Source organism: Papio anubis, chromosome 10 (assembly GCF_008728515.1).
Source record: "Papio anubis isolate 15944 chromosome 10, Panubis1.0, whole genome shotgun sequence".
Taxonomy (NCBI): Eukaryota; Metazoa; Chordata; class Mammalia; order Primates; family Cercopithecidae; genus Papio; species Papio anubis.
In genome coordinates, this window is record NC_044985.1 from 71,823,863 (window position 1) to 71,846,769 (window position 22,907).

General features: G+C 35.7%; 1 long non-coding RNA gene across 1 annotated transcript in view; it reads right to left on the reverse strand.

Moving 5' to 3' along the window:
* The window catches only part of LOC116269177, a 219,688-nt gene that overhangs the window by 185,450 nt on the left and 11,331 nt on the right, over positions 1-22,907 (reverse strand). The window contains exon 2 of the long non-coding RNA XR_004176595.1: positions 20,713-20,772. This is a non-coding gene — a long non-coding RNA (uncharacterized LOC116269177). The remainder of the gene's footprint in view (positions 1-20,712; positions 20,773-22,907) is intronic.

Sequence of the window (22,907 nt, forward strand, 5' to 3'; positions counted from 1 at the left end):
CTGATCTCTGAGTAAAGAAATTAAGCATTTTGGGTGTAAATTTCAGCAGCTGAGTTACCTTCACAGCTAGTAGTTTTAAAGAGTACCAAAATGGATTAATATATTATTGCATTACAGGCATAAAATGCCTTTGGAATATTTTTAATTTGGACTACTACACTATAACATAAGCAAAAAATTCATATTTCATATAAGTGCCATAAAACTGGAGGTGTACTTGTGGAACCTCACTGGTGCCCAATGTTCCGCTGGAAGGGAGAAAAAGATTATTTCTAGCAATATGACTTGCAAGAAGAAGTAATTTTCTCACAAATCGTTATTAGACATTTAATTGTCTCCAAAACATAATTTAAGTATCTTAGAAGGAAATGAATAAAAGGAGGAAAAAGTCTCAAAAACATCATCAGCAAAATCTTGAAAAATGTTATTAAAAATTGTTCTTATTCAAAAATTCAGTTCTACTCAGAAGTCAGATTGCTTTAAAGTAGCTTGATATCCTACAATATAACAACTGAAGTCAAAATATTCTACATGCACTATTTTAGGAGATTTATTATTGGAGAATAAACATATGCTTAACTATGTAAAAAGCAGTGGAAGTCTGCAAACTAGAATGATCAAGTAAAATCATTAGGACTTATAGCCAAAAAATGCTTTTGTAGACCACTTTCATGTGACAAGAAAGTGCAAAATTTTATTCACTAAACATGTGATAACTGTCTCTTATACTTGAAAGGGTGGTACAGAAGATAAAAAGATGAACAGTGTGGATCTTCAACTTCAGGAATAAAAAATACATGTTGACAGCATTAAAAAAAATAATATAGCAAGTTCCACAGGTGAATCTGGATGTGGTGATAGCACATTACAAAAAATCAAAAAGAAAGTTAAACTGAACATAAAGAGAAAATGTATGAAGCTAGAAAAGCATACATGATGTTCTACTGTTATGCAATATTTTAATTTGGCAGAAGTTCATGTGACGAGAAGATGTAATTAATTAGAAATACAGGCGAGAACTAGATCATTCAATAAAAAAGAACAAATAAAGACAACACAATAAAAAATTTTTAATGAACCAATATATAAAGTTAGGTAGTATCAAGTGTTGCAAATTATAAATAAGGCTGGATTACAGAATTTTGTGTAAGAGATTTTTAGCATAAAGCACAGAAAGCAAAGGCCCAGGAGTTGAACATGAATCAGAGAGAGACAGGCAAAGGCCAGATCATGTATGACACAGGGGAGACTTTGGGTGAACTGCAAAAGAAAACCATTTGAAGGTTTAGAGCAGATGACGACTTGACCTTATTGTTGCATTAAAAGGTTCTCTGGCTATCACTGTGCCACAGTAGATTATATGGTGTTGGGGATCATCAAAGTTGGAAGCAAGAGTACTAGGGAGAAAGCTACTACAGTAATCCATGCAGCCACGGTGAGAGTGGTTGCCATGGTGAGAGGTGACTGGTTGAGATACTTTGAAGATGTAGCTCATAAAACTTGTCATATAGGATATGGACATGAGGAGAAAGAAAATTCAAGAATTCTTTTCAGGAATTTTGACTTTAGTACACAGGCAGATAGTGGTGCTATTCACTGAAATATAGGAACATTGTGGTGGGAACAAGTTTGGTATGTAGAGTGAGTGGGAATTGATAATTCAGTTTGGGATGCACTAAATTTGAGATGTCTGCTAGACATCCATGTTGAGGAGTTAATAGCCATTTGGATATATGTCTAGATTTCTGGAGAAATTTAGGGGTACAGATAAAATTGAGAGTTGTCAGCACTGAGTGGCAATTAGATACCATGGAATTGAAAGTTTCATGTAGGGTATGAGAGTAGAGAAAGAAAAGAAAAGGAGATCTGGGTCTAAGCTCTGGGGTACTCTGATATAAAGAGATCAAAAAAGATAATAAGAATACAGAAAATGACACAGATAAATTGTAGCCAGTGAAGAATGCAGAATATTTTAGTATGAGGCACAAAGTTAAAACAATAAAATAAGTAAGTAAATCAAGTGAGAAGGGCTAGTTTCAATGAATATCCTCAAAATAAAAATAGTTTGTTTATCATGACAATTATCTTTCCTTACTTTCATAGACAGCAATTTAATTAATACATTCTGATAGAGACTGACACTTCCACAAAACTGGAATTAAAGAATGTTCCAGATAATTTTATGAGAGAAAAACATATATGAAAATATAATGAAAAGGCCAGACAGTATTGATATTCTTATGCACACAGAGGGATAAATTAATAAGTAATCATTTCTGTGAAAACACTTTTAAAACCAACTCAAATCCAATAATCTTAGAGATTTCCATTTTATTTAACCAAACATTGCAAACATTCACCAATTTAACTGCATTTCTGGAAAAGTGTTCAGAGTCCAAGACTTAATCAGAATAACTAATACAACTTAAACTTTTTTTTTTTTTAAATAAATTAACACCAGGGTTGGACCTATAATGGGAACAGTAATAAGGTAAAGAATTTATATATTATAAGTTCCAAATAAAATATTAAGTGACTAGGAGAATGAATGCAAGGAAAGCCTTTGATTAAATAAAATGAAGTGTTTGCTTCCCTTGTTGACATAAACCAATTACAGCTTTCTAAAGAAATCGAGGAGATAATCAGTAGTGCCTGAAACTAAGTGCTCTTTATTTCTTGCTGCTTTTAGTGTCTTTTCACAGAAGAATAAAGGTAATTCAGAAAATGTCCATTTTTCCCCATTCACTTTAACTCCAGAGGATTTGCACAACTACTTTCACATATTTATATTTACCAACCAGACACTGATAAACAAGTCAGGGAAAAGGGGAAAGGGACCTCTTCAGCACTTCCTGACAACACTCTTTTACTCCAACCCAAATCAGGAAGTCTGAGAGCCTCCCAGTGCAAAAGCTTCCCACTCTTCCATCTTCTACAGGATACTATACATGCCCATGTGTCTTTATGGGAAATCGTGGTTACCTAACAACAGCTAGGTGCTGGCCTGACTTTTCGGAACCACACTACCTGGGATACACCCTGTGAAGTATGCAGTTTGACAGAAGCAGAGTACCAAATAGTAGAAACTTGAAGGCTCTAAGAGGTTTGAATTGTCACAACTCGTCCTGCACAGAAACCAATACATAAATGGCTCATCGTTCAAGTCACTTAGAAGTGCGTTAAAACTAGAATTGGTAGATTTAGTAAATAACACAGGAATCCCAGCTAAATTTGAATCTGAGAAAAACAATGAACATATTTTTTTGTATAAATATATCCCATGCAATATTTGGAACATACTTATACTGACAAAAATATTCATTATTTATCTGAAATTCAAATTGCACTGGGAACTCTGCATTTTATCTGGCAACACTAATTGTAATCTCAACATTCCCAAAGAAAACTTGGTCTCATGCCTAATTCCATACTTTTTCACAACAAAATAAAAATGCAGAAAATGTGTATTCTGCATTCATTATTTTCCTATAAATGGAAATAAATATGTCTTGAAGAGAGATTATGTACACCTAAAATTTCACTATTTCTGTATAAAACTCTTTAGAAAAATATTTCATTCTATCATATTTTATTATTATAATTATATAGTATAGTTGAACTAGGGAGACTTTGTTAGCTCTCCTAAAATAGAGCCAATAACCAATTTTATGCAACTGAAATAACTTAGAATATGATTTACATAATATTAAATTAAGAACCCAGCCATGTATTTAGTCAAAAACTCTCACCTTTAAAATTTAAAAAGTATTGCTTGTACATTTAAGTTTTGTTGTTGTCATTTGTCTCACTCTGTCTCCCATGCTGGAGTACAGGGGCACAATCTCTGCTCACTACAAGCTCCATCTCCCAGGTTCAAGCCATGCTCCTGCCTCAGCCTCCCAGGTAGCTGGAATTACAGGTGCCCACCACCACGCCCCGCTAATTTTTGTATTTTTAGTAGAGATAGGTTTCACCATGTTGGCCAGGCTGGTCTGGAACTCCTGACCTCAGGTGATCCACCCGCCTCGACCTCCCAAAGTGCTGGGATTACAGGTGGAAGCCACGGTGCTTGGCCAGTATTTTGTATTTTTAAAAGAACACCCATGTGTCTTCATGCTCTTTATAGGCATTGTTTCACATAACATGTGTATTTAAGGTACCAGGTGCAGTCATATTACTCCATTCCTGTAGATGAAGTTGTGTGAATGAAAATGTTTCAGCTCTGACTGATACTTTACTTCTGTAAGTTATATTGAGATGGGAAGGGTCAAGCCTTATTGTTTAAGGGGAGAACTACACTGAGATAAACTTGACAGTGGTGCTAGCAATAACAACTTCCAAAAGAAGGAAAATCTGAGAACAGAGGAGTTTCATCGTTCACCGTCTCTGTACAAGAAGATTACACTTTTAGTGTCAGCCTGTGAAGTCTTAGGTATTAATTTATAAACAAAAGCTGAAAATTTCCACATGTGACCATTGAGGAGATGTCGATGTAGCTTTCACTGAGCACATATTGTGTCTGGGCTTACAGATATGGAAGATATACTGACCAACTGTCACACTGATCAGTTAAGAGTTATGGACAGTATTATACTTATTTTGTCTTATATTCTTTGAACATTTTCTAATCCTTGGAACACAATGATTTTTTTTTCTGGTTTCTCTTAGCCTTCTCAGGTATTATTTCCCAATCAAATCTATGGTGTTTTTCTTTTTCTCAGTCAATTTTTTTTTTTTTTTCTGCAAACAGTACTGAAATAAAATAGCTATGCAAAAACAATGCTGTAATTCAAACGACTGTAAAGCCAATTTCAAGACAAGACTTTAAAAACATTTTTTCTGATCCACTACTGTCATAGATGATACCATAAGCAACATTCAGGTTGTATATAGAGCAAAAAAAAAAAAATCAAATTTACCAATTATACAAGGAAATAAGTTTCCTTTGTCTTATTATTTAAAAAAGAAAAGGGGTATTATTGGAAACACGACTATGAGAACAAAACACTGTCAGTATTTCCTAGTTTGATGTTAGAAATGAGACTGTATAATATGTTTAGCATTTTTGAAACTTTGAATTATTAAATAATTAACATCAATCCATATGTTAATATAGACAGAATCCAGAGACTTAATTTTTATACTGGAACAAATATAGATATTATAATTCTCAGGCAAACAAAGTTTCAAGAATTTGGTATTTTCTCATCCTAGTTTATTTGTGCCTTAGCAAAATAACTTCAGTGCAAATGTTTCATCATAATACCTACAGTATTTTATTTCAGAATTGGTTGTGATTCTCCAAATTTTTCACTTTATTTCCTTACTATTTCAATAGCATGGCCTAGTTTTAATACAAATTCCTAAGGAATTCATATATTCATCTAAAAACGAGTTAGGTAAAAAAGTGACTTTCTATTGTAATAAAGTCAGCTGAAATAAAATTTCAATTTAATCAATGTTTTAATACTTTTCTATATACATGACTATGCAGAATATAAACACCAGTGCAGTCCATGTTACATCAGCAAGTTGCCAACTTCATTGTAATAACATGATCAAATTTGTTTTGTAAAGAAAACTACACTTACATGATGACAAATTGAGAAAAAGGAAAGTTTTTATGAGTTACCAGCACTTGGGCTTTTCATGCCTGTTATGTGACAGTGCCCTTTCCCTCTCTTGTCCAGCGATTCTGTGTATCATACAGGTACATATTTTAAGGCATTGATGACTTGAATTCAGTAATGGAAAAAATATTGATCAAACACAATTACTTTTGTGCTCTTAGTTATATAATTGTTATGACAAGTAGTTATGGACTAATTTGAGGATAAGTTTTCCCGGGATTAACCCTGGGATAAATTTTGCTTCATATTTAAAAATAATTTTAGGCCAGGCATGGTGACTCAAGCCTGTAATCCCAGCACTTTGGAAGGCAGAGGTGGGCCTTCCAAACAAGGTCAGGAGATTGAGACCATCCTGGCTAACACGGTAAAACCACATCTCTACTAAAAATACAAAAAATTAGCCAGGCGTGGTGCCAGGCACCTGTAGTTCCAGCTACTCAGGAGGCTGAGGCAGGAGAATGGCATGAACCCAGGAGTCGGAGCTTGCAGTGAGACAGGATCGTGCTACTGCACTCCTGCCTGGGCGATAGAGCGAGACTCCATCTAAAAAATAAATAAATAAGTAAATAATAATAATAATAATAATTTTAAACTTAAAAGAAGCAGTACTCAATATAGCAGTTAAATTTGAGAGATGTGAAGAAAGAAGGATGATTACTATATTTAAATCATGATTTTAATAGATTTTCACTCAGGAAAAAATTATCAAATGTTTGAAAAGAGAATAAAGCTAAAATGCAATGCACTGAAACATGTCTGTGGAGTGTTTCTTATATGCTAGAGCTTTCGGCATGCAGTCCCAGTTATATCTAATTTAGTGCTTTTAACTTTTCTAAGGGAGTATGTCTATACCTTTAGTTTGGTGCTAGGAAAGTTAGCCTGTGTAGAGTAATAAGTAGATGACCCAAGATTCTAAATTACCTCTTTTCACTCAAGTCTGTGCTTATTTTACTAAACCATGTAAGGAGGCAAACAACACAAAATGAAAAGTCAATATCAAACAATATGACTAGAAGCCAGACCAAAAAAAGCACTCAATAATTTTGATATTTAATATTTTGGATAAATATTGAATATCTGGTATGAATTCCTAAACGTTATGATAGTTCCTCATAGAAATAAGCCCAAAAAATTAAATCAAAGATCTATGACTTTACATTAAAAAACTAGAAAGCGAGATATATAAAACCCCTCTGATTAGATGTGTAGAAGTCTATATAAATCATACATAAACTTATAATCCTTATAAAAATCTACTCTGTTCATGAATCACAGTACTCAATATTAAGATATTAATTCTTCCCAAGTTGATTGATACATTCAGTGCAATCACAATAAAAATCTCAGCAAATGTTTAAAAATATAAATTAATATTCTGATTCTAAAATTCAAATGGGAGAGAACGAGGCAAGATGGCTGACTAGTTGGGAGTAACATCTGCTGCCAAGGGACCAGGACATTTGGAAGACTGGTGCTCTCCTAGCAGATCTTCAGAGGGAAGGCATTGAGAGTGGATGAAGGGAAGACACAGATGCTGGGCTGAATGGGGAGGAAGCTGGGAACCCTGCATGGGGCTACTGCACACTGGGACTCCTTTCTAGCCCCCAAGGACTCCTGGAGAAGGGTTGAGTAGGCAAAGAGCCACCTGCTCTGGCCATAGGCCTCTGGAATTCTGGCAGCAGGAGACCCCACAACCCTCATGGACGCTTGAGCTGGAGGAAGAGCTGCTTCAAGAAGTTTCAGGGTCAGAACTCTAGTCCACACACAGCCCAGAGGATTTGGTGCCAGAGGGTCTGTAGTGGAGCACAGCCAGAGAAGCTTATCTTCCAAGGCTCACCTTGGTTGTCTAACAGACTTTAGCCATAGTCAAACTGTGTGACCTGAACAGTATAAGGCAGTCTTGCCAACCTGAACACCCTTTAGTCTGCTCGTCTCTCCCAGGGCCCTTGTCTTGCCACACCTGCTTGTAGTGCAGCCTCGAATGCCCAGATGGGGTGCTTCCTGGGGCCCACATCACAGCTTCTGCACTGGCAGTCCTTACTTGACCACTTCCAGCCGAGCAGCTCCCAGACATGCACACCAGCCAGTGCCCTCCCACACCAGAATCTCCACCATGCTGTTTGGCCTGCATGTACTCACTGGCAGCCACCCTCCACATTGCTTTGCCAGCACATACATGCATGGGTGAACCTTGCTTCCCCTCACCTGCCAGCTCATGTGTACATGTGTACCTCGTCATGCCACTGTCGCTGGCATGAGTGCACCCTACTCCCCCAGTTCCCCATTGAGCCACCATTCCCATCAGAGTGTTTGCAGGCATGGAGACTGCCAGTCCCATGACTACCAGCACTTTGCCCAGCGCCAACACTGCTGCCAGTACAAAACTACACGGCGAACCACTGGACCCACTCCCACCCTGAGTAGCAGCTGCCAACCACATGAACACATGCACAAAGGGCACACACAGTCCCATGCCTATCAGCGCCTTGCCTCCAGTGCTAACACCACTGCAACTGTGAACATGCACACAGACCCTGTTGGGGCCCCCTGCACCCCTGCACCATGCTGACACCTGCGGCTGCTGTGAGCACCTGCACAGAGGTCAGCACCCTTCCAACTACTAGCACCCCACTGCAGCTAAGAGCATGCACCCCACTGCACTGCCACCAGGGCTACCACTACTGTTGGCAGGTGAAAACAAGAATGGATCCTGTTGCCAACTACACTGTGAAGTGCTTTGGTTAGCACTACCCATTGGAATGCTGTGACCAGTGGTCAGGGAACCTTTGCCCCTTCAACACAGCAGGTTTCTAGCTTCTGGGGTGATAAAACCAAGCTAGGAGCCCAATACCTGCCACCCAGATTTAGAGCATGCAGTCCAAGAGTCCTGAGCGGATCCTTTCCCCACTAAATCCCTCCAGAAATGAAGCCAGTCAACTGATCTCACCTTAGACCACAATCAAACCTCCAAGGACATCAAACAGGATTTACAAAAAAGCCATCCAAAGCTCGACAACCTCAAAGATTAAAGGAAGATCAGCCCACAAAGAAGAGACAGGGCAAGAACTCTGGCATCTTGAAAAGCCAGAGCATCAGCTTACCTCCAAATGACCATAGTAGTTCCCCAGAAATAGTTCTTAACCAAGTGAGATGGTTGAAATGACAGAAATAGAATTCAGAATATGGATAAGAAGAAACATTATCAACATTCAGGAGTAAGTCAAAATCCAACCCAGGAATCTAAGAAATGAAGTAAAAGGATACAGGAGCTGATGGATGAACTGAAGAACCCAACCAATCTGAGAAAGCTAAAAAACACTATATAAACTTAATAATGCAATCACAAGTATTAGCATTAGAATTGATCAAGCTGAAGAAAGATTTGCAGAGCTTGAAGATTGGCTCTCTGAAATAACTCAGTAAGAGAAAAATAAGAAAAAAAATAAAGAATAAACAAAACCTCTGAAAAATATGGAATTATGTAGAGAGACCCATGTACAACTCACTGGCATGCCTGAGACAGAGGGAAGGAAACCAAGTAACCTGGAAAACATATTTCAGGATATCGTCCATGAAAATTTTCCCAACCTTGCTGGAGAGTCCAACAGTCAAATTCAGGAAATGCAGAGAACCCCTGCCAAATACTACACAAGAAGACCATCCCTGAGACACAGTCATTATATTCTCCAACGATGAAGTAAAACCCAACAGTATGCTCTTCTTAAGAGACCCATTTCACATGCAATGACACCCATCGGCTCAAAGTAATGGGATGGAGAAAAATCTACCAAGCAAATAGACAACAAGGAAAAGCAAGGATTGCTATTCTAATTTCAGATAAAACAGACTTTAACAAAGATCACAAAACACAAAGAAGGGCATTATATAATGGTTATGTTAGACTGTTCTCATGCTGCTATGAAGAAATACCTGAAACTGGTTAATTTATAAAGAAAAGAGGTTTAACTGACTCATAGTTCTGCATGGCTGGGGAGGCCTCAGGAAACTTACGATCATGACAGAAGGCACCTCTTCACAGGGCAGCAAGAGAGAGAATGAGAGCTGAGCAAAGAGGGAAAAGCCCCTTATAAAACCATCACCCCCATGATTCAATTACCTCCCACCAGGTCCCTCCCAGGACACATGAGGATTATGGGAACTACAATTCAAGATGTAATTTGGGTGAAGACACAGACATGGACAAACCACATCAATGGTAAAGGACTAAATTCAACAAGAAGACCTAACTATCCTAAATATAAATGCACTCAACACAGGAGCACCCATATTTACCGAGCAAGTTCTTATAGACTTATGAAGAGATTTAGATCACCACACAATAATAGTGGGAGACTTTAACACCCCACCGACAGTATTAGACAGTTCATCAAGGCAGAAAACTAACAAAGATATTTGGGACCTTAACTCAACAGTTGATGAAAAGAACCTAATAGATATCTACAGAACTCTCCACTTAAAAACAATAGAATTTACATTCTTGTCTTCTGCACATGGCACCTACTCTAAAATCAACCACACAATTGAGCATTAAATAACTCTCAACAAATTCAAAAAAACCTGAAACCATACCAATCACATTCTCAGACAACAGTGCAATAAAAATAGAAATCAATGTTAAGGAAATTGCTCAAAACCACACAATTAAATAAAAATTAAACAACCTTGATCCTGAATGACTTCTGAGTAAATAGTGAAATTAAGGCAAAACCAAGAAATTCTCTGAAAGTAATGAGAAAAAAAGATACAACATACAGGAATACCTAGAACATGCAAAAACAGTGTTAAGAGCAGCATCTCTGGGACACAGCCAAAACAATGTTAAACTCCCACATTAAAAAGTTAGAAAGATCTCAAATTAACAACTTACCACCACAACTAGAGGAACTAGAGAAGTAAGAGCAAACTAATCTCAAAGCTAGCAGAAGACAAGAAATAACCAAAATCAGAGCAGAACTGAAGGAAATGAAGATGCAAAATATATATATATATATATATATACACACACAAAAGATCAACGAATCCAGGAGCTAGTTCCTTGAAAGAATTAATAAGCAAGACATATCACTAGCTAGACTAATAAAGAAAAAAAAGAGAAGATCCAAATAAACACAATCAGAAATGACAAAGGGGGCATTACCACTCACCCCACATAAATGCAAAAAACCCTCCAAGACTATTACAAACACCTCTATGCACAAAACCTATAAAACCAAGAAGAAATGTATAAATTTCTGGAAACATATTAACACAGTCTCCAGAAGTTAAACCAGGAAGAGACTGAATTCCTAAACACACCAATAATAAATTTTGAAATTGAATCCGTAATAAAAAGCCTACCAATCAGAAAAAGCTCAGGACCATATGGATTTACAGCCAAATTATCATTTCTAATAAGGAAGGGTTGGTATCACTCTTCCTGAAACAACTCCCAAAAATGGAGGATGAGAGACTGCTTTGTAATTCATACTATGAAGCCAGTATCATCCTGATACCAAAACCTCACAGAGACAGACACACAAAAAGCAAGCTTAGGGTCAATATCCTTAATGAACATAGATGCAAAAATACTCAACAAAACACTAGCAAACCGAATCTAGCAGCACACCAAAAAGCTAATCAACCATGATCAACTAGGTTTTATCCCTGAGATGGAAGGTTGTTTCAACACAGGCAAATCAATATTTTATTCACCACATAAACATAACTAAAAACAAAAACTACATGATCTTCTTAATAGATGCAGAAAAGGTTTCTAATAAAATTCAACATCCTTTCATGTTAAAAACCCTTGACAGACGAGGCACTGAAGAAACATGCTTCAAAATAGTAACTGCCATCTATGAAAAATCCACAGCCAACATCATACTGAATGGGCAAAAGCTGGAAGCATTCCCCTTGAAAATCAGCATAAGACAAGGATCCCCACTCTCATCACTCCTATTCAACATAGTCCTGGAAGTACTAGCCAGAGCAATTGGGCAAGAGAAAGATATAAAAGGCATCCAAATAGGAAGAGAGAAAATCAAACTCTCTCTCTCTTCAGAGATGACATAATTCTATACCTAGGAAACCCCATCGTCTCTACCCAAAAGCTCTTTTATCTAATACACAACTTAAGCAAAGTTTCAGGATACAAAATCAATGTATGAAAATTGGTATCATTCCTACACACCAGCAACATTCAAGCTGAGAGTCAAATCAAGAACATAATCCCATTCACAATAGCCATAATTAGAATAAAGTACCTAGGAACACAGCAAACCAAGGAGCTGAAAGATCTCTACAAGGAGTATTATAACGCACTGCTCAAAGGAATCAGCAACATCAAGAAATAGAAAAACATTCCATGCTCATGGATAGGAATAATCAATATTGTCAAAATGGCCAAATCAATCTACAGATTAAATGCTATTTCTATCAAACGACCAATGACATTCTTCATGGAATTAGAAAAAATAACTATTTTAAAATTTAAATTTAATTTAAAATTCATACAAAACCAAAAAAAAAAAAAAGCCCAAATAGCCAAGGCAATCCTAAGCAGAAAGAACAAAGCTAGAGGCATTACCCTACTTCGAACTATACTACAAGACTACAGTAACCAACACATGATGGCACTGATGTGAAAACAGACACATAACCAGTGAAAAAGAATAGAGAGCCCTAAAATAATGCCACACACCTACAACCATCTGATCTTCAACAAAATTGACAAAGCAAGCAATGAGGAAAGAGCCCCGTATTCAATAAATGGTGCTGGGATAATTTGCTAGCCACAGGCAGAAGATTGATGAGAACTCCTTCCTTGTGCCATATACAAAAATTAACTCAAGTGGACTAAAGACTTAAATCTAAAACCAAAAACATTTTTATAGGGTTTTTATCCCTGCAAGACAATGTAGGAAATACCATTCTGGACATAGGACTTGACAAACACTGCATGAAAAAGATGCCAAAAGCAATTGCAACAGAAACAAAAAAAATGACTATTGAGACCTAATTAAATGAAAGAGCCTCTGCACAGCAAAAGTAACTAGCATCAGGGTAAACAGACAACCTACAGAATGGGAGAAAATATGTTTAAATTATGCATCTGACAAAGGTCTAGTATCCAAAATCTGTAAAGAACTTAAACAAATTTAAAAGCAAACAACAAACAACCCCGTTAAAAAGTGGGCAATAGACATGAAAAGACACTTTTCAAAAGAAGCCATTCATGTGGCCAATGAGCATATGAAAAAATGCTCGACATAACTCATCATTTGAGAAATGCAAATCAAAACCACAGTGAGATACTACCTCACACTAGTCAGAATAGCTATTATCAAAAAGCCAAAAAATAAAAGATGCTAGGGAGATTGTGGAGAAAAAGGAATGCTTATGCACTGCTAGTGGGAATATAAATTAGTTAAGCCATTGTGGAAAGCAGTTTGATGATTTGTCAAATAATTTAAAAAAGAATTACCAATTGACCCAGAAATCCCATTATTGAGTACTTACCCAAAGGAATATAAATTTTTCTGTCTTAAAGATATACACACAAATGTGTTCATTGCAGCACTATTCACAATAGCAAAGACATGGAGTCAACCTAAAAGCCTATCAATGGTGGACTGGATAAAGAAAACATGGTACATATACACCATGAAATACTGTGCAGCCATAGAAGAGAATAAGATCATGTCCTTTGCAGCAACATGGATGGAGCTGGAGGCTATTATCCTAAGTGAAATAACACAGGAAGAGAAAACCAACTACTGCATGTTCTCACTTATAAGTGGGAGCTAAATATTGAGTACATATGGACACAAAGAAGGGAACAGAGTCACCAGGGCCTACTTGAGCGTGGAGAGTGGGAGGAGGGTGAGGATCAAAAAACTACCATTGGGTACTATGGTTATTACTCAGGTGATGAAATCTGTACACCAAACCCCACAACATGCAACTTACCTATATAACAAACCTATACAGGTACCCCTGAACCTAAAATAAAAGTTAAAAAAATTCAAATGGAAATTCAACACACACACACACCCTAGAAGGACCAAGATAACTTTGGGAAAAAAACGGAGAACTTAAATGGTTGATATAGATATATATTTTCAAGGTAGAGTAATCAAGACACGGTGGTTTTGGTGTCAAGACAGATAAGTGGAATAGAATTGAAAGTCCATAAAACGGACTGATAGAACAAAATGTAATCATGGTTTTAGCAAAAATGTCTTTGTCACAACACCAAAAACATAATGCATAAAAGAAGAAAACATTGGTAAATTCAACAAAATTAAGAGCTTCTGTTTTTCCATAAATGTTATTTATGGATTGGAAACATAAGACACAGATTTAGATAAAATATTTGTAAATCCAGATCTAATAAAGGACTTGTATCTATAATATATAAGGAACTTCCAAAACTCAATTATAAGAAAAGGAAATAACTTTTAATGAGGACAGAAGCTCTAAACATACATTTTACAAAAGAAGAAATATAAATGGTAAATAAGCACATGAAATAATCCTAAAATATCACTAGACATTAAAGGAAAAATCAAAGCACAGTGAGCCACTCACCTAATACAGTATCTTAACTTTAAAAGACTGATCATTCCTAGTATTGGCAAGAATGTGGTGTCACTGCACCTCTCGTAACAGATTGGTGGGAATGTAAATTGATACATACAACTACTTTTTCTTTTTTTCCCCTCACATTTCATGCTTTCTCTAGTTTTAATTGAACATTCTATATGATTCAATTTTATCTTCCTTCTTGCTGTATCATTTATAATCCTTTAAAAATATTTATAGTAGTTTCCCTAAACTTTACAGTACATTTTAAAATAATCTGAACTCACCTTCAAAGAATACTATACCAAGTCTTGTGTAATGTGGGAATCTCATAACAGTATTCTCAGTCCTTTCGCTCAACCTGGTGACATTGCTGTCATTCATTTCACTTATCTATACACTGTAATTAGCTGTGTGTTGCTACTATGATTACTTCAAACAAACAGTTATCTTTTAGAGCAATAAAAATAAGAAAAATACACAATTTTATTTTACCTTTATTTATTTCTTCTGTGATACTATCTCTTTCTGTATGTAGATCCAAGTTTCTGACCAGTATCATTTTCCTTCTGCCTGAAGAACTTTTAGCATTTCTTTCAGGGAGCATCTGCAAGTGATATATTTCCACAGGTTTTGCTTGTATAAGAAAGTATTTCTTCTTCAGTTTTGAAGGATACTTTCACTGGATATAATTTTCTTTGCAAGACTTTGTCCTTTACAGTTTAAATATGATTTTTTTCCTTCTTTGCTAGGTGTGATGCGTCACACCCATAATCCCAGCACTTTGGGAGACCAAGGCAGGCAGATCGCTTGAGCCCAGGAGATTAAGACCTGGGAAACATGGAAAAAACCCATCTCTACCATTAAAAAAAAAAAAAAATACCAAAATTAGCCAGGTGCGGTGGTTCACAGCTGCTCAGGGGGCTGATGTGGGAGGATCACTTGAACCCCAGGAGGTCTAGGCTGCAGTGAACCATGATCACACCACTGCACTCCATCCTGGTCGATAGAGCAAGACTCTAATCAAAAACAAAACAAAACAACATTCTTAGTGGGTTTTTTGTTGTTTTTTGGTTTGTTGGTTTGAAGTATTTATTCTCCTTGGGTTTTCTGAGCTTCCTAGATCAGTTTGGTATCTGCCATTAATTGTGAAAATTTATCACTCACTATTATTTCAAATACAATAGTCCTTCTTTCCTTATTCAGAATTCACTTGTGCCATTTTGGGAACAGTGTTGAAAGGAAGGAGAGTCAACTAATATGTGAGGATCTGTCTATAAAAATGGGTAGTTATGTGGCTGGCTCAGGGTAATCCCTCTGCCTGCTGAAAGTGCAGGTGTCCTGATTGATCTTGTCACTGGCCATTTCAAAGTGTTGCCTCTATCATGCAGTATATTCAAAATTCTTCAGGCAGGCTGATGAGCATCCTTTATACAAGCTCAGATGTTAGAAACTCTGATGTTGGAGGTCTCTTGGACTCCCTTACCAGGCTGTTATAAACCTCCCAGAGTCTTCTCAAAATGGAAACATGCTAGTGGCCCACCACTTATTACTTATCTGGCTGTGGGCAAGTGTCTTGTCCTCTCTTTTGCCTCAGTTATGGCAATAGGCATAATTTAGAACTAAAGAATGTTTCTTCATTGTTTTCAACTGTGACCTTTTTCTAGAATAATCTAACACTTCCTGCTAACCCTTAGCAGAGGACACATCAGAAAAGTGGTGTATTATGAGTCCTTCACACACCATTGTTAAGAACAGAGAATATTAAAAATTGCTTTGCAGAGTTAGCTCAGAATAACATTTGGATTTTTAATACTTCTGAGAAAGAAGAAGCATGTCAACCTCATCTGCACTAGCATATGATTGAGGAGATCATTCTAGTCTGCACTACCAGAATTTAGAGGTGAAGAGCATGGGTTCCAAGCTGGATCACCTGGAATTAAATCCTGTTTCATTACTTACTGTTTGTCCCTATCAAACAAGTTAAATTCTCCATGCTTCTTTTTCCCCATGCACGTAGTTACGAAAGGTAACTTAATCATAAAGTTTTGGAGCTTATTTTAAAAGTAATTTATGTAAAATGGTTAGAAAAATATCTGACACACAGAAAATATTAAATAATTGCTTTTTCAACATTGAAAACATCTAAGGATATTAAATATCTTCACTAATTACACAGAACATCTTAACAATGACTTCGTGGGCAAATGAAATACATAATTTATGAGAATCATGGAACAACTTAAGAGTAGGTAGTGACATCTGCATGGCATTGAATTTCATACTAAAAAAGGGCTTATTTATTTAGAATAAATAACTGCTTCTTCTGGTTAAGCATTGAAAAGGACAGCTAATATTGTGAGTTACAATACATTATCAGTTATAAATAGCTAAACAAATTACTAATCGTAGAGTTGATTAGTATATATTACTAATTTGAAATGTATTCTAAGTAGTTATTCCTCAGGTTACACATCAAATACATGTGAAAATCAAGATCTAAATACATATTTGAACGTGAGAAGAATTTAACTTACATATTGTAAGACGAAAGGTTTAGTTTCTAATTAAAGCAAATTTAGTTTTGTAAGAGTAGAATGTAAAACACTGCCCTGGCCGGGTGCGGTGGTTCACGCCTGTAATCCCAACACTTTAGGATGCAAAGGTGGGCGGATCCCTTGGGGTCAGGAGTTCGAGACAAGCCTGGCCAACATGGTGAAAACCCGTCTATATTAAAAATACAAAAATTAGCCGGACGTGGTGGCGGGAGCCTGTAACCCCGGCTACTCGGGAGGTTGAAGCAGGAGAATTGCTTGAACCAGGAGGGGGAGGTTGCAGTGAGCGGAGATCACACCACTGCACTCCAGCCTGGGCAAACAAAACAAAAACAAAAACAAACAAAAAAACCACTGCCCTACATTAACTATGAGAATTACAGAGAATCTTAATTTTCTACAAACATTTAAAAGAAAGGAAGGGAAGAAAGTAAGGAGAAAAAAGGGAAAGAATACTGAGTAGAACATTTTTACTTAAACTCTGTCTTGATAATCTCTAAACCAGCAGTAGAATTTATTGGTTTCAATATATTATTACATTCACTTATTTTTACCCATTAAATATTTATTAATCATGTCTGTGGAATTAACATTTGGATACCAATCCATTAGATTTAGCCCATGCTGCTCTTAATGATCCTTCACTGTGCACATTTAAAGAAACAGCAGGCACAATAATCTCATCGGAGTCTATCCACAAGACAAAATTGATCAATTGCAGGCCAACTATCCCCAGTTTGTTTTCCTTTTTTTTTTTTTTTAAATCCTGAAAGAGATTAATTTTGTCTAAATTTCTTTCTGGTCTCCTGATGTTGAGAAATAAGAGAGAAATAGTGGTGTTTTTGTTTCATTTCGTTTTGTTTTGGCATGAAAATATTTGAAGATATGTGAAACTCCCAATTTTCATTTTATAACATTTAAATTTTGGATTTTAAAAGCATAGCTTATCCAACATCTTTACATTAAACACATATTTGGTCAACCAATCAAGAGTATGAAATGTACCAGATTGGTTAAATACTATCTCAAATGTGAAATTGTTGACATCCTAAAAATATTTTCTGACCAATTAATTCAACTACATTTAACAATGGAACTTAAAAATAAACAAGGTTCCATTTTGATTATTAGTGTTAATGAACACAATATAAATTAAAATACAAATTCAATCAAATCTAAAGAAAACGTCATTCTTAATCTCCCTACAGCAATGAATTCAAGGTATTTTTCTTTATGGAACATATATTATTTTCAATATATTTTACAAGTTCAAATACTTTGTAAAACAAAGACATCAGACACCACCACACGAATTAACCTTGTAATCCTGGCTAGGGACAGCCAACTCAGTTACATAAGTGAATCAAGTAATCTAATTGAAAGAGAAGCACTTTGTTTTAGAGAAGAAAGGTGATTTCTCCCTTGGAGTGAAGCAGCAGCTTCTCAACTCTAAATAATCGTTGTGTGGGACTGTAAGAATGTCAGAATATGGAATGGAGATAAATCTTCATGATTTCATAAGAAATTGGAAACCAAGAACTTTCCTGGTTTTTAATGTTGGCAATAATTCTAAAGAATTTTAATTATGATTCAGAGCAAACAAAATATCTCTGAAGGCCAAATTAAACCAGTTGGTGACCAGTTGGTGAGTCCACACCGACATTCAACATATTTTCCTGCCTCTGAAGGTGCTCATAACCTCCTCTCAGTTGAGAATACACTTTCCACTCAGATTGCCACATATGAATCTGTCCAGATAAACATCTACTGTCTGCAAGAGCTCTTTCTCATATGTTAAAAATGGAAACAATGCCTGCTTCCTCAGGGTTTGTCCTCACTTCCCCTGTGCTTGCTACCACTCTTATCACATATCTTGAAAATAATTGTGTCTTATATCTATGCTGATTTGAAAGCCAGAAAGGCAGGAATTATTCTCATAAAATTTAATATCTACGCTCATTTAGTACAATATCTTGTACATAATAAAGGTTAAGGCATAAAGAATGAATGAATTCTAGTATTTGCCTTTTTGAAATGAGTTAATGCAGAGTAGTGAATGTCAAATAGAAACATAATAATTTCTAATATTTTAAATAATAATTGCATAATATAAAGGACATATTTTTAACATCACCTGAATTGGGGGGAATAAGATATTGAGGCAATGGGGCATAGGTAAGCAGATACAAATAGAAATCTAGGCTTAGTCCATTTTTAACAACTGCCAGTAACAGTTCTAAGAATAATCCCTTAAATTAATACTTTATACATTATAATGCCTAAAATGATTTTGAAAGGCAATTTTTTTCAAACTAAAGTTTGAAATAATGGAAATATATTGTAATACAAATTATATGGCTTTATATAACTAGATTGTTTGTATTCAAATAGCAGCCTAAAATGGCTCATTACCTTTCTGTGAATTATTTGGTATTCAGTTAGACAATGACACTGGTTCATTTCTTAAGCTCTGAATTATGGAAAAATCTTTATTGAAGAAGAGTCCTACCTCTAACCTTTCCCATTGTGCTATATTTTAAACCTAACAGAAAGAATGAAAGTAACAAGATGCAAGAATAGGCACTAAAATTGCCTGTAAAGAGGAAATATATACTGTGGTTTTTATTATGAAATATAAATTTATTAAATAAGACTAACAGTAGCACAATACATTTAGTAACTACATGTGGAGTTCATTTATGGAAGTGAATGTCTCCAACAACTTATAGGAAATAAAACCTTGACAAGCTCTATTATTAGTGCAGCAAGCTCTTAAAAAATACATTTCAAGCTAATCTCAAGACTAGACAATGACAAAATTCTAATGTTTAGTTAGAACAATATTTCTTAATTTTACATAGAATTATATAGTTTACAAAGTATTTCTCATATATTACTTCACTTGATAAATACTACTTTGCTAAGGGGAAAAGACAAAAGCTGATATCCATTTTAGAATGGAATGCTAATTACTAGAAAAAACAGATGACTTGCTGAATTTTAACTATTAGCAACTACTGGAGACAGGGCTAGACCCCAGGTCTCCTTATAGTGTCTTTGAGGTTTCCACTAAACCCTTTAGCTTGTCACAGGTTTAGAGTTCAGTCATAGAGTACATTAATATACCTTTGCAGCAAGAGTGGGGTTTATGTAATTCTCTTTTTTAAATTACATACAATTTTACTGAAACCACTGAACAAAAATTAAAATTCATTTCCGCATAATAGGACCTGGATGGAGCATTTGTAGTATCTTGTTGGCATTGACTCTAACTCTTTCCCAAGGGTTCCAGGTTTCTATTGCAGAAGGGAAACTGAATCTTCTCAGCTCCATTTTTGGAGCAAGTTACTTGGGTTAATCGAATCAGGACTTCTTTTTCCTGTTTCCTTCTACCCTGAGTATAACCAGACAAAACTGTAGCCCTAGAAGCATTGGTCTCCACCTAAAATGAATCCAGCACCTTTTATGGTAAATCACAGAGATAGAAACAATGCCTTTAGTGACATCATTGAGCCACTAGATCAGGCTTTGCATGATCTGCTTCTGTTACAAGAGCCAGTAAATTAGGCAAGTTCAAGCTGGCTTTTTAGCTATTGCCAACTGTAAACATTCTAATTGTTGATGAATTTATCAGTTCTAAGCTGAAAGTACTTCCAGTCTCCTCAGTGTTTAAAAGAAATAACTGTCAGAGATATGACCCAAATCCTCCATGCTGCTGTCAGTGAACTTACTTTGCTCACTGAACTTTTTTTGTGTACAGATCCCTGTTCAAGGCCTGATTTCTTGTTGAATCCTCAGTGAAGTCAATGACTGGCTATCATCTCGGTTAAAGGAATCTTTGTTTACTTTTTAATTCATACTGTAGTATCAGTTCCTCCAACTAAATAATCTCAGTCTTTTGACTTTTTTCATAGGACTTATTTTTAAGACTTTTAACTTACCTCTACGGGTGACATTGATTTCTCCTTAATGTATCCACATCATTAAGTGATCCCTAGAAACTGACAAAATACAAATCTTGAAATATATGAAATATTTTGCATAACATAAATCGGAAAAATCTATACATTTTTAAGAATATACCCTTCTTGTCATGAAACTTGTTTTTCTGATATTACATTATCTGAAAGAAAGCTTCCCTGCATTTATTTCATAGAACACTTCTCACTAGTAGTTTTGTTTAAAATAATAGTGACTGGCTCTTAAATTGCAAGAATTAATGTCTTTGAGCATTGTTTCTTATTTATTCATTTTTTTAAATCTTCCACATTTTTCATAATGTATTTCTTAATAGATACTCAATAAATACTTTTTTAAATGAATCACCAAATTTTCTTAATGGTGATCACTTTCATCATTACAGAGTAACCAAAACAATATTTTGGTAAATAATACATGACTGGTAAACATTTTTAATATTAACTCATGATATGTCAGTAAGTACCTATTCTTTCCCTGAAATGTAGAGCTATTAATAGCAATAATAAATATTAATGATAGCCACCACTCATTGGAAACTTATGATGAGCCAGGCACGATTCTAAATGATTTACCTGATTAATTACTCATTTAACACCCATAATTACTCTATGAGGGACACATTATCATTTTACCCATTTCACAGAGGAGACAAAGTTCCTTAAGTTTCCATATAAAACTATTTAAGACTCTTGAATAGGGGTTATACAACTAATAAATTGCCATGCCAAGATTCAAATCCTGGCAGTCTAGCAAAATGGGATATCCCATAGAATCTGGGAGTATACACAATTGGCATCCTATAGGAAGTACAAAAGACTGAAGAAAAAAAAAAGAATGTAATATACAGGCAAATAGGTACCTGCGAAATTTATTCTATGCTGTACTGTTCTGCCTCCTTTTCATATCTCCAACAACTTCCTGACTCTAACAACACGTACTTTTCTGCAACTACTCTCTGAGAAGTTGTCGGTATCATCTGTGATTTTACATGTTCCTGGCTTATAAACTATCTTTTCTATCCCCTCATGTGTGGGTTTTTTTCCTCTTTATGGCTCAACTTATCTAGTAATTTGGCAGACTTGAACATCCTGGTAGCCTGACATTCCCATCTTCCTGATTCATGACTCTGGCTGCTTGAGAGGGAGTTTTATAAAAGTAACACCATCAGTCAACTTAGTGGCCTCCACAGTCCAAACTACAGGACTTTGGGTTAGTTTTCAGGATTCTTGATGGATGGCATTTGAAATTTACCATGTAGTTATCAACTGTCCAGAAAAGTCACCAAGAGTGGTAATTTAAGATGGCTCTTCCTTTTCTTTCCAGAGCTAAATTGAAGTAAAGAAATAAGTCCTTAGAATAAGGAAAAGTGGAAATGAATATGGAACCAATAGTTATCAAGTGATTATTATTCAATAGAAACTAGGTATTTTTCTCATTGAAGGGCAGAATATTCTGACCATCTTCGGGTAACCTGGTTATCAGCAGTAAGTATGGATCAGAGTTCACCGCTTTGCCCAGTTTTTCACAGGACTTCCCAGAGTTACTCCAATACTTTTAAATGAGGCTTGGAGAGGAGGGAGTTTACAACCAGGGCATAACTCAAGTCCAGGCTTAACTGGCAAACAGGTCCTAACTATAAACCAGAACTTCGAGTTGCCTCTCCTATTTGTTATCACATCAATTTGAAAGAGAACAGAAAACTTTAAGTTTATATTCTACCTATTCTAAAATTCAGTATAATTATGCTTTGTTACAACTTACCACAAATAGATTTTTACCTAATTGTCTTAAGAATGTTACTACTGACTATAGTTGTGTGGCTCTGTTGCAATGTTATTCAGCTACTTGGCTCCAAATTCTGGAATGAATGAACAGGAAAACAAATGACCTAACCAAGAACATAATTTATTTGGCTGTTGATAAGGGGTTTATATTTTTATAGCTTTGGAATTTCACTGTCAGTACATTTATCCAATAGCTATGCTTTGAATATCTAGGTGGTATATGATCACAAGTGTGCCTTCAAAAGAACAGACTCTATTAAGAATACCACTAATGCAACTATCAACTTTTTAAATGATTGATGCTTAGCCAACCTCTCAATGCTTTATCTCAGAACTTCTAAGAATATAAAATGACTAGATTCTTAATACAA